A 15526-nucleotide genomic window follows, 5' to 3' on the forward strand; every position below is an offset into this window, starting at 1 on the left:
GTAAGGGTAATACAGAAGAAAGAGGGATAACTAAAGTAACAAAGTCCTTCAGAAGGCCTGTGGCTAAAGTGGCCCACGATCAGAATACAATTATTTTCTCCACTGTAAAGATGGACCCTCCATGCAAACTGTTAAGTGAAGGAGTTCCTGCTTAGCTCCTGATGGGGAAAAAGGGAAGCCTGAGGATAAAACGGAAGGTATTAAATAGTCCTCATGTCTGAGAGATTTCTAGAGAAATGTAATAGGATCTGGGATACAATGGTAATAAGGGCATATATCAAGGCATCCTTCAAACACAGTTATTTCCCAGCTTCCACTTATCAACATTAGTGACACATGGTCTTCTGATATTCTCAGACTTCTAATCTCTAAATTTTCTAGCCTCTTATTCTTTGGGGGAATGGCTTAAAATGGTTAGCACTCCAATTCAAGGACTAGGAAAAATGGCACACAGCATTAAAGCAAGAAATGATGGATGATCTATAGAGGACAACGATCAGATACAAAATAATAGTTCTGTTACAAGAATGGATCACAATAAAGTCATAACTAGAAATAAGAATATAAGCCTTATTACATAGTTCTATTTGCTTTTCCAACAAAAATAAGATATTAAATAAGAGAATTAATAAAAACAGCTGGGCTTAAAAACTAAAGGAACTTTACATTTATGCAAAATGCCAGAAAGCTAAGTTGATCCATCTATTTATAGAGTGTTGTCCTATAATAGGAGCCCTGGTGGCATAGTGGTTAAGTGCTACAGCTGCTACCCAAAAAGTTGGCAGTTCGAATCCAACAACCACTCCTTGGAAACCCTATGGGGCAGTTCTACTCTGTCCTTTAGGGTTGCTATGAGTCAGAATTAACTGGACAGCACGGGTTTGGTTTTGGTTTAGGTCTTGTAAGTTCCCTAAGAAACATTTTAACTTCTACTTTTGTATCTAAATGAACTATGAGGTATAAGTAATGTTTTGACATTGCCACATTCTCTCAGTGGCTCAGAAATGAATTCAAGTACCTATAGTCAGCACTTTCCTACACTGCAGGGGAATGGAACTCCACTTGGAAGCCTTCATAGTTAGCTGGATTGAAAAATATTTCCAAGAATCCCTTGTTCCTCCCTTATACATGTGGCATTCATCTACTACATGGAAAACTTCAAAGACTCACTCCCTACATCCTTACCCTAAAACCACTTAATTATACTTAAAAAAAAAAAGAAACAAAACACTTTTGAGTACAGTTCTTAAAGACTGTCACAGGTCTTGAATCTATTTCATATTAAAACTGGGAGCAGTCTGCAACAACCAACCCTCAGTGCAGCAAATTACTAACCATTTAAGATCATCTTCAAATTGCATTTCCAACAAATTCAGCGTAAATCTAACTTCTCACACTTTTACATGAATAATGTACGATAAAGTATGTGTGCACACACATACACATTCATACACACTCATATGTATCTCACAATTATTTGTTATCATAAAACCATTAACAGAAGTTAACTAACCGTTCAGCTTTTATACTTCTTTCACTTCCAAGTCAGATCAACTACCAGCATTTAAGGTAAGATTTATCAATCATAGATGTGATTGTATTGTGTGTCATGAGGGCTGATCAACTTGTAAGAACTCATGACCCCACATGTGCAGAGTAGAACTCCACCATAGATTTTTCAAGACTGTGACCTTTGGGAAGCAGACTGCCAGGCCTGTCTTCGGAGGTGCCTCTGGGCAGGTATGAACCACCAGCCTTTACCCAGGCACTCCTCTGAAAGAACTTGAGCAGGTTAAAAATAATTACCAACCTCCTCCCTCCCCCACATCCCGCCCCACAGCATAGTGGTTTAGAGCTGAGGTACTAACCAAAACGTCAGCGGTCTGAACCCACCAGCGGCTCTGCAGGAGAAAGATGTGGAATTCTGCTTCCATAAAGATTACAGCCTTGGAAACCCTATTGGGCAGTTCTATTCCGGCCTATAAGGTCACTAGGAATCAGAACAGACTGGAGGGCAATGGGTCGGTAACCCTGCCCTCATCTTTAAGTAATTGTTTAATATACCCATTATGAATCTGTTAAAAGGAAAATCAGTCCACCAACATGTAAATAATTAAATCTCAAGTAAAACTGTGGGATGTTTGTTAAGCGAAAGGAAAGGGGAGACAATGGGAAGTGCTATGCAGCACTGTGAAACTGCTTCACAGCACCATCCAGCTGTTCACACTCCTCAGACTGCTGTGAAGGGAAAAATGCCTTTTCAACTAGTTCAAAAGAAACCAGAGGTAGGAAACTTCTCGAATATTACAAGAGAAACTTTACAGTGACTCCATGAAGAATCACATGGGGATTGTGGGATACGAGGCAGGGGGTGATGTGCCTTGGGGATAAATGTTTCATGAAAGGCTCACTGGCCAGTCTTGCTTGCATTCTATACCATAGCATATTAAAATAGTGCAGCCTACAGCACTATTTTCAGATGTTGTTTTAAAACCAGTGTTGGCCTGTGGTTTGCATTTTCAGTCAGACATAGTTTACCATTTAAGCATGCAGTTTGAAGACTAAACACTCAAATTTTCAAGGCTTGGAAATAAAAAGCCTTGCCACAGCAAACTATTTTAACCAAACTCTACTTAGTTACCTGAATAAATTCATACTGACCAAAAAACAGTTTGCTATTAATTTCAGTAAATCTTATACTTAACTAATTTTTAATTATCTAAACTTTGTTTTTAAGTTTTTAGTCTAGTCTGATAGTAACAGTTTAGTTTAGGAATGAAGACTTCGGCTAAAAACCAGGACATGACTTAAAGTCAGCAATAAAGTTTTAGGCTGACATGACTGTGTACTCACAAGCCAGGATTTGCTCAACTTTTTAAGTGCCTTCACAGATTAAATTTTGAGACCGCCTTTAAAAATACACTTCGAAGAACTGTAATTACTGTGGTCAAGTAATGAACAAGCCATTAACATTCTCCCTCATTTCCTTGAACCAAACCAGGTTTCCCAAACACACTTACCATGAACCGGCTCTGTTATCGTATTTTATTATACCAATCAATTGGTACAAGTAAGACATTTTCAAAGTGCCTAAATCACAACCTAAGGAGTACTGGTGGCGCAGTAGTTAAGTGCTTGGCTACTAACTGAAAGGTCAGCTGTTCGAACCCACCAGCCACCCCACGGGAGAAGGATGTAGCAGTCAGTCTGCTCCCTTAAAGATTATAGCCTCGGAAACCCCACAGGGGAGTTCTACTCTGGCCTGTGGGGTCGCTATGAGCCAGAATTGAATTGACAGCAATGGGTTTGGTTTGGGCTTTGAAATAACCTGATTTGTTAAGTTATATAAACCCACAGAACCGTATTACCCTTATTTAATAGACTCATCATTATACTCCAAAAATGGGACTACTTTGTAGGTTACAAACTGTTGGTATCCAGCCAATAGATGTATTTAATTTGTGCTGAAAACTGTCTTAAAACATGAATTTCATTTGCCAACTTTACAAATCACGAGATGCACGTTAAAATCTGGATTACCTTCTCTTAGGGGGAAAAAAAAAGGAACATGGACTATATTCCCACACAATGGCTGGAGCTGCTCATAACTTGCTGCTTAGATGGGGCCAAGTACTCTCCAATCTGCCTTATACCTGCCAGGTCCTAGAGACATTTGAAAAGCCACTTCCACTATATCGTAATGAGACCAATCCTACATGGCTTGTGACAGCAATCTAATTTTAGTCATATATCTGGAACATCAAATTGTTGCATGCCATATTAATGAAGACAAGCAGCCACTTTCAAGAACTAAAGTTCCTAACAAATTTTTTTTTCAGTAAGCTATATATGCATAATTTTTAAAGGAACTTTCATATTTACCCCCATTTCTAATAAAAATATTGGAAAATTGAAACAGACGCTATTTGACTTTACAGACAGTAAATGTAAAACCAAGCATCAACTTGGACAGCACTAATTTCCAATATGACCCTTTATGGAGGAACATTTAATCTATTCTTGGGGAAAAAAAAATTAACATGTAAAGCAATTAAAGCATTCTTGGTTAAAAAAAAAAAAAAAAAGGCCCTAGATACATTGTTAAGCAGCCAAAAAGTATTATCGATGTTTCCACAAAATTATACTTAATTCCAAAGGCAAAATGAAGCAATAAAGGACACTGTCATTTTTCTCCACTACACCATTAATTTTTTTTTGTTCATTTCAAGCACATCTTTTGGAAAACAAAGTTAAAACTCTTAGCCGACAAATTTCCATAAACTGATCATTTGACTTCCAAAAGCTACTTTAAACAGGAATTAGCGGGACTCACGCTACTCATCAGACTCTGATTTGAAACAAGTATTTTCAGAAAATGTTACTAATGCAGATGGCATAAAACTTAACATAGGAGTCTAGAAAAAAGACCTTACTAGAAAAGTTAAAGGTCAAGATACCAGTACACTACACCACACAATTCTGTATAAGACCCTATAGTCCCTGGGACACTATATTCTAGTTCACATATGCTGACTCAACTAGTTTCATTTCTATCTAGCTCCTAACACAGATATATTCTTTCTTGATCAGGGCTTCAAACTGGTTCGAACCCCTGCTGAGAATTTGCATTTCCACCCCCAGATACACTGAATTAGAATATACATTCTAACCAGATCCCCATTTTAACGGTCATTCCCCCAGGTGACTCTTAGATACACAAATTTTGAGAACCACTGCTCTACTAGTGGTTCTCAGAACTGGTCCCTAACCAGCATCATTAGCATGGCCTGGGAACTTGTTAGAAGTGCAAGTTGTCAGCAGGGGTTGGAACTCAGAAGGAACCACTTTGAAGCCCTGTTCTTGATAATATATAAATGACTGATCTGAGCACTTACGTTTTATTGTGTAACTGATTTCAGACACACTGAATATTCCCTTAACTTTTTCTGAGCATTTCCATTTCTATACTTCATTAATGTGATGACATTAAGATCTTTTATCCCCTAAAACAGTATATTGAGTTTTTGGTTTGTCAATGAAATATATTTAAGCAGAACTGCCTATTTAAAGTGAACTAAATAAAACTTTTTTTTTTTTAAATAAAACTCTAATTGTAATTTTGACCTTTCTCCTGCAAATATTGGTTGAGGTAGGGACATTTTCTCAAGCCAGGCTTTTAATGAGCAGTCTTGGTATGAACAACTTATTCTAGAGTTCGAAGGGTTTCTTGACTGATGCTTTCTCATCAGAACTACTTGCAACTATATCCTACACAAACTTGCTGGAATTAAAAAAAAAAAAAATCGCAAAAAATCGCAAGCGTTATACTACATCCACTGGAGGGCACTCAATATGACCAAAGGATACAATGAAAACTTGCACTACTGCTACTCTCTGCTGTTTCAGGTTTGAGAGGGATGGGGGGTGGGGGAGGAATGTCTCTTAAAAGAAGAGGTGTCCACATTTACCCTACATGAACAAGTTAAAAAGGTGGTTTAAACCCTAAAAATGAGTTTCTACTCTACCTTTCTCTCGAGTTTTTTTCCTTAGGGAGAAAGTAGATTACATACATAATTCAACAGCAGGGCTCAAGCTCAACAAATGAATCCAGGTTTCAAAATGAGTCAAGCGCAGTCTTGCAAAACAAAAGCAGTATTAAGTAAACAAAGGAAATACAGAACTTTCTCCTAAGTTTAAGAAATGAAAAACTGCGTTAACACCTACTCATCTTCAAACAACACAAATCACGTGTTTATTAACTATCCACCTTCCTTTTGTGAAACCTGAGAAGCAGGTATTTATTTGCGCCTCTTAATTTGGTTGTTTATCGCACAATTACAACAATATTGCATAAAGTCTGTTACAGTAAAAAAACAGAATGATTCTGCAAATCAACACCCTCCCAATGAAGGGAAAAGAGGCAACAACTAAATGCTCTGGGCAAATAATTCAGAAGTAGATCTTAGTCCATGTTTACTGTTTATTTTTACGGTATAAACATGTTTTCAGTCAAGCTATTTCAATAGTAAATACCACAATCCCAATTAAAAAAAAAAATGGGCTGTAAGAAAACAACCAACTTAACACAGTGTTTTCAAAAATAATGTTACAAGTCAACATACAGCACTAGAAAATAGTTGCCAATACTTTCACCGGAAGTTTGTCTTGCTCTAATAGCCTTCATTCTTTCCACCTTGAGTTGGCAGTCAAGCGTGCTTGTAGCCAAGCTCAAAGAACAGACTTAAAATTTACCACCTACTCATCTATAATTATTATCAGCAACTACTAAGCCAGGAAAGGGAAATAGACTCATAACTGGACAGATGCACTGTTTCATTTCAATAATACAAGTTTCATCTAGATAAATATACTTACACAGTCCATTTCTGGTGTTTAATTTCACTGCTACTGATAACCATGTAAGAATGATATTCAAACTTTAGATTTCTCCATGGCCCTAGTTTCAACATTCGACTTGTCATGCCCCTCCCCCCCCAACTAAACAAATAAAAAAGATATCCACAGATAGTTTTTCTAAACATCACATCTCAAAATACATTTGGGGAAACTTGCCTACTTCATGTTTTCCCTTCTATCCTGGATAATAGGATTTATGAAAACAAGCATATGGAACTCCATTTACGACAATTTTTACTCCAATCATCACTAACAGCAGTAGAAAGCTCAATTCAAAGTTCAGTAAGTTTTAATACTTGAATATAAATTTTTCTACAAATTAATCTTGGTAAATGAAGTAATCAGGTTAAAAAAAAAAACTCTTGACTGCTTCTTGACACCTCTATATTGTTAAATGCTTCATTTTTTATCAGCTACCTTGTGGGAAAAAAAAGTGTTAGTTTTCCCTTACAACTATCGAAAATGACCGTTCTGGCCTCTGGAAAATTCTCAGGCCTAGGAAGCCACAAGGACTCTAAGTTATGTGCTACACTGAGACTTTTAGCGCAGTGTTTTTTTATTTCTCCCTCAAGGACTTCAAACCTGAATAGTCTCTGCATTCCTTTAATCCTATGGAACAGTCTTCTTCAAGTTTTTCAAGTTCTTCAGTTACTGTTGCAATCACTTTAGGGCCTTGTCCTTGTACATGGCCTTCAGAACAAAGACTAGGTCAAATTAATGAATATTGGGTGCAAATTAATCAAATTTTGTCTAGTCTGAAAGGAGAGTCTCAAATAAACATTGATGGTACTGTTTTTTTTTAATCCAGAGGTTTTGTGAGTTTAAATGTAGAAGTAAAACAAATGTAGCAGCAGACTTAGATCACACTTAAAAGAAAAGATTCCAAACAACACATCTTGGTCACTCATTTAAGCAGGAAGTAAATAGCAGCAGACCTTAATTAGCATTTCAAGTTTTATCTAACATTACTTTCTCAGGATGAAGACAAGGCAAGGAGAAAACTTCTCTGAAGGTATGAAATGTTCACCAAGGGACAAAGAGTGAAATGGCTTCCTAAATTCCAGGCAAAATACTTTTCTAACTTAGCAATCTGAAAAAGATTAGCCTAGACTTTATCAAAAGAAACGCTGCCGTCTCTTCAAGTCGCTGTCTAGTCTAAGCCACCGCTATTCATGATACAAAGCTCTCATTTCACTAAAACCACTCCTCGATTTCCTTTTGCCGACCTCTGCATACCAGCAGCCCAGTCTCTCTTCATTCACCACTCACAAACTCAGGGGGAGGGGAGACCACAGATGTCTGGAAGATACAAAGTATGAGACAATGCTGCCTCCAAAAGCGAGCAGAAAACGAAGGAAACAACTACAACAAACTGCCAAAGCTTTCGAGCTTAGCCGATTGAGAAGCGGGCTGTGGGAACTCCGAAAAGTCTCTGTTCAAAAAAAAAAGCCTTTCCCCCAGACAAAACACTGAAAGGAGTTGCCGTGCTTCAATTACACTTGGCCAGTTTCGTAGCTGGGGAAAAATTCTCTCTGCTGGGGGGGAAAAATGTGCTCTAAAAATAGTTTAATTATAAAACTATTGGAATAAAATGCTTTTACGAACAGATTTCTCAAAACAGAGGCAAAGTCCCACACTTCACTTTACACTAACAGTCAGCCCGTCGCCCTCGGACTCCCCCCCCCCCCATTTTACTGGGTCTCACACCCACCTACATAAACCCAAGACTCCCAGTAATATCCCACGCGTCCTCGCTGGCTATCACTCACCTGCCCGACACAAGAAAATTTAGGTGCAAGACACAAATCTTACACGGGCAAACCCTGCTGGCGCATCGCACCGGCTGCACTGAAGAGTTTTGTTCCTCTAAGGCTTAAAGTTGCTTCAATTTTAACAAGCGCCAGTGCCAAACTCGCACAGGCATTAGAAAATAATAATTTTCTTATTCTCCTTGGGAAAGAAAAGGGGACTCTAGAAAGCCCGCTGGCTGTGTCCCCACCGCAGGAGCGACCTAGCGTAGCGCCCCTTCCCCAGCGCCCGAACCCCAACTCTCGACTCGGGCTGGGAAGGCGGAGCCCCACCCCCGCCCCCCACCCCAGCCCCGGCGCATCCCGAGGCCCAGGGTCCCTCCCCCAAACTCGACCGCGGCCGGAGCCCCGGACGGAAACCACGGCCCCCCCAACCCGCCGGCCATCCGGGCTCCTGGACGCGCCCCCCGCGGCGCCCCCTCCTCCCCCAAGCGGCGCCCCCCGGACCGCCGAGGGGCAGCGCGAGCGGAATCGGGGCCCGGCCGCCGCCCTCCGTCCACCGGGCGCGGCCCGTCGCCGCCGCCTCCAAGGCACCCCAGCCCGCGCCCCCCGCCTCGGGCCTCCGGGCTGCAACGGGCCCGGGTCCCCTCCGGCTGCCGGGACCGCGCGCCCGCGACGAAGTTTGGCTCCGAAGAGGGAGCAGGAGCAGCCCCGGAAGGGTAAGGAAAGGAGCGTCCAGCACCTCAGGGGAACAGGCTCCGCCCGCCGCGGGAGTCCAGTCGTCCTCGGCCTGCGGTGGCGGCTCGGCGGGGACTGAAGCTGCTCCTTGGCCCTTCCACAGTTTCCGTCTCCGCCTCCCCTCGCTCTCCGCTCCCAGGGCCGGGCTAGCGCAGCTGCCACAGACCGAGAGGCTTAAAATGGCGCCTCACAAGGAGCTCTTATAAGGGGCGCAGCAGCGCTGTATCCTGCCGCCGCTGGCGGAGCATTCCGCCACGCGAGGACAAGGGGCGGGGCGCGGGCGGGCGGTGGAAAGTAGTCCCTGGCAGCCTGGCCGCCCGCCGCGTCCCCAGGGCCCCGGGCCCGGGCGGGGCGCGCGCCCTCCCAGACCATCTTCAGGGTGCAGGCCGGTAGTTGCCTCTCCGCGCGGGAGCGGAGGCCGTCCCGTGGGGGCGTTATGGCCTGAGGCGGAGAGGCCGGAGTTCCTGCGTGCTGGGGCGGGGGCAGGGCGGCACCGAGGTCTCCCACTGTCCCGAGCCCGGCGCCCCCGCCCTGCGCGCCCACCGGAGCATGAGAGCCGACGCCGGGCTCGCCGCGCGCTTTTCGCCGCCCGCCCGAGGCGGCCCCTGGGCCCCGACCCTCGGGAGCTGTGCGGAGCGGGCAGAGCCGGGTCCCCGGAGGGTGGAAGTTCGAAGCCGAGGGGTGGCGGCGCGGGCACCGGGGTCGGGGCCCGCCTGCCTTCGAGCTCTGCCTGGGCGTCGCCGCCGTCGACCCCGCTGCCCCGCTGTCCGTCGGGGACTCCGGTTGTGGTCTGTGCCACACACTCCCTGCCAGGCCAGGCTTGTAGCCCAGCTGCACACCACCCCAAAGCCCCCCACCGTCAGGATCGTGGATCTCGCATCCCGACCGGCTGCGCAGCCTGAATCCGGATGGCAGCGACCGGGCCGAGCCGCCTTCCATCCCACTACGGGAGGCTGCGCTCTAGATTGTGCGCCAGGTCTGCAATTCAACAAGTCCTTATGAGTGCCTACTGTGAACAAATGACTAATGGAGATAGATTAGCTAGAGACAGTCAATTAGGTTAATTCTTATAGATTCCAATTTTATCTGGTTCCGCTGTGCTAAGTACCAGTAGATTTATTTGTGAAGATTTTTCTTTGTGGGAGGTGTATTTCAACGGTGTTACATGAGAAAGCGAAGTATGTTGTTTACGGAAGGAGTTGTCGACTAGACAGCCTCTAATTTTTTTTTTAAGCTAATTTTCTTCAACGACAAAAACATTTTCTAATGCGTTTTGATAGGCTGAAGTTGGGTCTTCATCTCCCTTGGAAATGTCCCCATTGTAATCCAGCAAGATTGGCATTTGTGAAAGCTGAAACAATTATTATCGACTCTCTTTCTCTAGTCTATTGCTTTATGCTTATTTTTCATCTAAAGCAATGAAGAGAGTACAAAAAGCAACAGTGAAAGTTATGTTGGGGCTTTTATACCAGAATTATAATTAATGCATGCAAACAAGAAGCGTTTATACATAGGTACAGGCAGGAAACCTAGCCTTACTGGTTCACTCAAGGAGTAGCACTGGTAGTTTTAGCATAGCTAATACTTCAGGGCCAGTAGGTTAAACTCTGTTCTGCAGTTTTAAAAAATACTTTATTATATACAGTTATGATAACGGTCGTCTATCGCCATAGCCCATGTGGGTTCCTGCAATGGAAAAGTCCAAGCCCTAAGATGATACTCAGTGAGATCTATTGTCCAGAATGACTTTATCATATGCAGTTTTCCTAGTAATCTGTGGAATTAAGTGTAGCTGATGCTTGTGGTCAGTTCAGCTTGTCATAATTTAGACAATTTGAACAGAAAAAGGTATTTAATCAAAGCAATATTTCTAATATAAACTCAGAAGTATAAATGGTATTTCCAGGTATTAATCCCCAATTTTAACTCTTGTGTACAGAGTTAAAGAATTTAGGGTTGATTTGATTACAGTCATATGTCTTAAAATCAGATGACAGATTAAACAGTATTTAGAGGGTTTTTTTTAGCAGATGTTTGCTTTTTCTATGCTCAGTTTATTTTTGCTGAATAAGGCATGGTGTTAACACTGGCGTAAGAAATATTTGCATCATTAGACAATCTAAAGGATAAAAATACTCTTAAATTTGTATGTCTGTATTCAGGTGCCAAAATAATCCAAGCATTTTTCTCTAAATATAGAATTAATTTTTTTAATCTGTTGATACTTTAAGCAAACACATGTTTTTAGAGGAAATGATAAGATTTGCAGCAATGCAGCAAGCAGTTTTTCCCGTCAGATGTAAGTATACTGAAGAGTTATTGGGTGACTAGCATTAAAACAAATCAGTTGAATTTAACAAATTTCTCCGATTACTTATTTCCTCCTCTCATAAAACAAATTGTTCCAATTGTCTCATCAAAAATATGAGATGACTTCTGTGCAATGAAGATAAAAACTATCATTAAACCAAAGGACAAGTATCGAAATACCTAATGAGTTGGTGAAATAAGTGATTTTGTAAAAAATGATTTTTAAAAATTGACTTTGAGCAAGACATTTCTTAAAAAAAAAAAAAAAAAAACCCTTGATTATCACCTTTTCCTTGTAGAGCCAGCCCACTTGAGTTTGAGATAAATTAATTCGTTCTGTGAGACTGCAACAGACAAATGGTTCTAAATTTCAGCCAGTGTCCCTAGAAACCCAGCAAGTCTCCAGCTGGTTCAGCAGTGGAGGTATTATTGTGATATTCGACCATTGGCAGATCAAGCAGTGACTACACAGAACCGAACGTAAAGCATCCCTTTGCTAAAACACATACCTTTGAATCACCTTTAGGCAAAGGAATAAATGCCCAGAGATTGTTTTTGCACTTGGGACAGAAGCATTTATCAAGTCAGCATTGTGAAGAAGGCCAGTTCACTTTTTGGGTGGTTAACTCTATCAAATCTATTAATTAAACACTTATTGAGCACCTAAGACAATGAGGTTCGTTTAGCAAGAAGGAAACAGATGACTGGATCTTTTGTATTAGATCCTTTAAATTAATAATTATAAATGTTAATCAGCACTACTTGGAAATAGAAACAGAAAACAAGAGCTGTGAAATCAGGGTGTGGTCTCTGGACTCTACATCCGAATTCCCTTAAAAGGAATCCCCTTAAAAGGAATCCCCCCCCCAACAAAAAGACTAAATAATAATAGTCCGTGCTTTTAAAAACAGTAAATCCCCACTCTCTAAGAAGGCACATTAAAAGTATTTATGACAACCTGAAAACACCAGACAATAGTTAGGGTCAGTTTTTCATTTAGCAGTTCGTCAAGTGGGCTATTTATGGACTGTTTTTGATTTGCAATACATCATCTCAGGGTTCAGTGTTATCTTTTGATTTCGTTCCAGCTCAACAGGCTAAGTAGTTGTAAATACCTCTTGTCAGACTACATGGTTGGCTATTCTCGCACACACAAGTAATCTGGGAACCCACTGGGCAGATTTGGCGGAGAGTCAGTGTGGAAAGCTTGCGTCTGGTGTGCATTTCAGATCGAATGAGGGGCTGTGAAGGTGGTGGAACACGATGGTGGTGGTGGTGGTGGCAGTAGCAGTAGCGTTATGTTCATGGCCTCTTCAGTTATGCCAAGAACACCCTTCTGCTCGGAGTTCTGTGTTCCGGAGGCCTTCGCTGGTTTGGCAGGACATTCCTTGCCATACTGAGGAAGTACATTTTAATGGCAACCATAGAAAGTGTGAAGGACGAGAAATGGAGACATCACCCATGATATTCAAAGAACACAAAGGTATCTGTTTCTCCATGTTGCTGAGTACTAATACATATACCGCCACATCCCTAAGAAATCATGCTTTGGAGGCACCGTCTACCTCCCAACACACACACGCACACACCTCTAATAAAAATTTCAAAATGGTTGCAGATACTTCATTCACAGGAAGGTTAAAGGCGTTTCCCATCGCAAGAAGGATTAACTTACCGGAGGATTCTGGGACTGCAGATGTATACTGCGGCAAAATCCTAAATTCATCGAAAAAAATCATTTCTGGACTCCAGCTGCTAAAAATAATAGAATTATGGTAAATCATGGATAAGATTAAAACAACAAGCCATTTTCACATTCCAAAGTGTTCAGGAAAAAAAAAAAGATTCTTTTAACTCATTTCTTAAACAATGCAAATTTTAAAGTAGCTTTTCTTTCCAGAGCACGCAGCGCCATGAAATCGATAATTTTTGATCTTTCGGTTAGTAGGCAACATGGTGAGCTGTTGCAAGGACTGCAGGCAGCAGACATGTTCTTGTCAGCTAAAAATTTTCATATTGTTTTTGAGTCCATTGAGATTTGTAGATACGATATCACCAGTTTTTGTTTTAGCTTGCGCTAGGCTATGGGGACGCAAATCCTCAGTTTATCGACATAGACATGTCTATTGCTTTATATATAGTAAAAACAGGGAGTCTTACTGGATCTTAAACAAAAAATTATGTAAAAGGAGTGGCTGGTGTGATTATAATCCCATCATGCAGGGTCCACGGTTCCCATTTAGTGAAATTTCGCAGAGGGCAACTTCTTAAGAACATCCCTGCTGTGCAGAGTGAAAAGCATGAACCAACCAAAGACAGAATTCATCTGTGTTTATATTTTACAAACAATGAAAAACCTACTCTTTGTATGCCTTTGTTCCCCCACCTTATTATTTCATGAAAACTGCAGCATTTTCCCCACCCCCATCCAAACACTCACCACCCCAGACTGCAGTATGCCGTCCCTTTTTTGCTTCTCCTTCGCCTTCTTTTCCGCTTTCGCAAATTCTGCACGCGCCATCTTTGTGAGGGGTGATGCTTTGCTAATTTCAGTTACCCTTATTCTCTTACAAATCAGTTAAGAAATAGAAAATTATAGTGCACGTTGGGGGCTTAATTTGCCTAAATTTCTTTCCGTCTTCCCTTCTGACATTGAGAAATGGAAACGACAAAGGGAAACAGCCAAAAAGAGATATTTCTATGATTGCCATAACCTGTTGTATACAGTGGTGATAAAAAAATATATATTATTAACATAATAGTAACAGCTGCAGCCTAAATAGAAGCTATGAGATAATTAATGTGCTACAACAAATTAATTTGCTGCAGGTGCTTCTGGCTCTGAACTGAGTAATCCATGCCATATAAAGTCTAAGTACAATTAAGATTCCCACCCTCCCCTCGCTAAAACAAAATGCAGAGCAAAACGTCCTGTTTGGTCAATATTATGCATGCCTATTGTAAAAAAAAAAGAAAGAAAGAAAGAAACAATCCTTCCCAGTCTCTTTCTCCCTGACCCCCACCAACCCATCCCGAATGGTTCAGTCATCAGTGGGTGTGTGTGGAGTTGCCGCCTATGTGTATGTGTGTGTGTGGGTGTGTAGAAGGTAAGGCATTTTTCAACATATGGAGGTTTTATTCCATGTCTGAATTTGAAAAACAGGTGGACCAGCTCTAGATCTCTTTTAAGAAATTGGAGATCATGTATAATATTTAAGGGCTCTTGGGTTTAAAACAAAAATTACATGTATTCATGTGCATTGCTAGAAGAAAAATAAATGTTGAGCAGTGAGCTATCTGAATGTTTTTTTTTTTAATCATTTATCTATCTTGGAGAAAAAGAAAATGTGTTTAATGTAGCACTCTGCATTGATGTGAAAGATTTTTTTACTCTCACTGACTGTCAAGTTGAGTGTTTATGGAAAGTGGTGGTTGGTCATATCACAAGTGTGTGCCAGAAATACATTATATCAGGGTGGCTCCGGCAGGGGCCTGGAGAGGGTCACAGTGCTAGAAGCAAATGTCCGTTTTCTGTTTTGCACCACCCAGCAAAAAAATAACTTTGGGCCTAGAAAAATGGAAGAACATACAGGTTTTTTTTTTTTTTTTTTTTAGCTACTTAAAAATTTCCCTTGGAGTAAGGATACCATCATTTCTGATTTTACTCCTGTGATAAAGACATTTTTGTTTTTATTGCAGCCTTAATTTGTTAAAAAGCCATAAATGGTCAATTCTATCATAGTCAAAATTTTTGAGATTACCGGTTATTAAAATTCATTGTATTAGATGATCCTAAACTTTATTCTGAATCTTGTAATAGAATAATTTCTTCTATAATACATAGATTTTTACAGCATTTTGATTTAACTTTGCATTAATTTTAGTTCTGGATGAAGATAGAAAATTTTTCACACAAAACACTATTCTGTCTATACCCAGGATACTGTATTTGCATATGTTTTCTTGAAAACACATTTTATTTCACATATGCCTTTTAGGTGGACAGAAAATGCTCCGAGTCACCGCCGTTCATGATGCAGAGGTATCGTATGTTTGCCACACTTTTTCCTGTGCGGTGACAGACACGCATTTTACTCCATCTTTCTTTTGTTTATGCTCAAGCTTTTTCTTCATAATCCGTTTTCAAATCTGCTCATCATTTGAATTCATAATCATAGATTTCGAGTTGGGGGAAAAAGGGAAACAAAACAAAGGCCGTATTGGTCTCCTTTGAAAAAGAGGAGGAAAAAATAGCCAATTTTTTGATAAAAAGGAGAAAAGTCAAGAATATAAGGTATGTATCTCCTCTGGGA

The 15526-nt window shown here is 41.1% G+C and overlaps 1 protein-coding gene across 3 annotated transcripts in view; it reads right to left on the reverse strand.

Moving 5' to 3' along the window:
* The window catches only part of CTNNB1 (catenin beta 1), a 40136-nt gene extending 31043 nt beyond the window's left edge, over positions 1-9093 (reverse strand). For all 3 annotated transcript variants that reach the window (XM_064274762.1, XM_064274760.1, XM_064274761.1), the window contains exon 1: positions 8908-9093. The gene's annotated coding sequence lies outside the window, so the exon portion shown is untranslated. The remainder of the gene's footprint in view (positions 1-8907) is intronic.
* Between the last annotated feature and the right edge of the window lie 6433 nt (positions 9094-15526).

The sequence above is a fragment of the Loxodonta africana genome, chromosome 22 (genome assembly GCF_030014295.1).
Source record: "Loxodonta africana isolate mLoxAfr1 chromosome 22, mLoxAfr1.hap2, whole genome shotgun sequence".
In the NCBI taxonomy this organism is placed as follows: Eukaryota; Metazoa; Chordata; class Mammalia; order Proboscidea; family Elephantidae; genus Loxodonta; species Loxodonta africana.